Genomic DNA, 1968 nt, shown 5'->3' on the forward strand with positions numbered 1-1968 from the left:
GGCTGACATTCATAACGAATCGCCGATGACAAATTTCCTGAAAATATCCTATGCCAAGTGAATACTTTTATACCGAACATTGCGATAAAATAAACAGACTGTAATATTTTGTCCGTTAATAATTTTTATTTGTTTCAAAATGATGAAGTTGTAATAAAATCAACACGCCTTGATCTGTTTAATAGCGAACGCAGCTCGAGCGGTCCCTGTGAAACAAGTCCTAAAGATAACACACGCAGAAAAAAAAAAACGAAATCAATCATCCATACCATTAGTAATAAAGTTTTGAGATGGATGTGGAAGTCCCAGAAATGTTTTGCGCCAATGGCAAATAGCAAGATGGCGGACATAGCAATAGATAGTCACGTTCACCTGGACGCTTCGTCACATGTGCGGCATTAGGTACTGTATTGTGGTAAGTAAATGTAATGATATATTTTCGAGAATATTTATTCAACCTAACTACGTTATGTAGATCATGACGTTTCGTTTTTCCTTATATTTTTCTTTAATACAATCTCTGCTGGTTTTCCGGTTAAGTATTCTCATTCAACCAGACTCTTGTTACCTGCACAATGATTAAATAAATTAAGTAACGTTCATATGTCTGACAATTTCAGAAGAACGTCAAGTGCTAGTGTATATTATGAACTGTGCCACCATTTGAATGAATTCAAATATAGCATGCAGGTTACAACAAACCATTGGGACTTAAAGTTCACCATCAATGTCTACCACCTCCTATCTCCAAAATTGAACAAAATAAGCGAATACTACCTTTTAATACAAATTAACAGTTAGGTTCAGAAGTGCCAAATAATAAATTAAAACTTCATCATGCAGCTTTTTCGTCCCTCAATCTAATTTAATCTGTAACGCACTTATTCACGCGTTTTAAATTATGAGAATTTCAATAGCAGACAAATTTGAACGTCAGGTTCAATTTGGACCAATCGAGCTAAAAAAATTCAGGCCGTAGTATCTTTGGGCTAGTAACTGTCAGGCTTACAAAAGGTAGTTATGCTTCCAAAGTTTCAATTTTCAGTCATGTGTAATTTTCATTTTTTTGTATTTTTAGGTCATTTGACTGACGACCTAAAGTGTATTTGTGGGATATAATATTGAAATATTCTTATCTCTCTCGCTGGTCAATCAAACACAATGTGTATTTCTGTAGCATTATTACGTGTAAGATATAGAAAGTAAATATTTACAAATGATTACATTTTAAATCATTGATTATGTGCAGTAGAACAAAATCCCATCAACGGAAATATTATCAATATCCTTTTGACACGATCTTAAGCCTTTTCACGGCGCCGTTCGGTTCGCAAAGCATCGTGTTGGAATGAAGTCGTTCTCAATGCCGCAAAGTTACATACATCAAGACCTATTTTGAGTGTCTCTAATGCTGCAATATAAATTCAGCTGGAGAGCGAGATAACCTTGTGTGATTGCACATTTCATCACTGACGTCAAATATGACGTAGAGTTTTTCTTCCCGGATTAATCTAAATGTAAATGACTTTGGCGTCAACAGAATAACCAGGGCTTTGTTAACGTGCGATAAAGCCTATATATTCTTAGCTTACGAAAGTTTTCCGCCTGATCTTACCGCCGGATGACAAGACTCGGACACTTTATTGACCAAGTCTTAGTTTCATATAAACAGCATCGAAACAAACAGACGTAACAACAAGTCTAAAATTGAAACAATCACGTCAATCATGGATTAATTATACTGAAGGCATCAAACATATATAGATTATACCACAGCGTCAACACACAGACAAAATATATCACAGCGTCAACACACACAGACAAAATATATCACAGCGTCAACACACACAGACAAAATATATCAAAGCGTCAACACACACAGACAAAATATACCACAGCGTCAACACACACAGACAAAATATACCACAGCGTCAACACACACAGACAAAATATATCACAGCGTCAACA

This window comes from Ylistrum balloti, unplaced genomic scaffold (genome assembly GCF_031769215.1).
Source record: "Ylistrum balloti isolate Yb309-2 unplaced genomic scaffold, AGI_CSIRO_Ybal_v1 Utg370464, whole genome shotgun sequence".
NCBI lineage: Eukaryota > Metazoa > Mollusca > Bivalvia > Pectinida > Pectinidae > Ylistrum > Ylistrum balloti.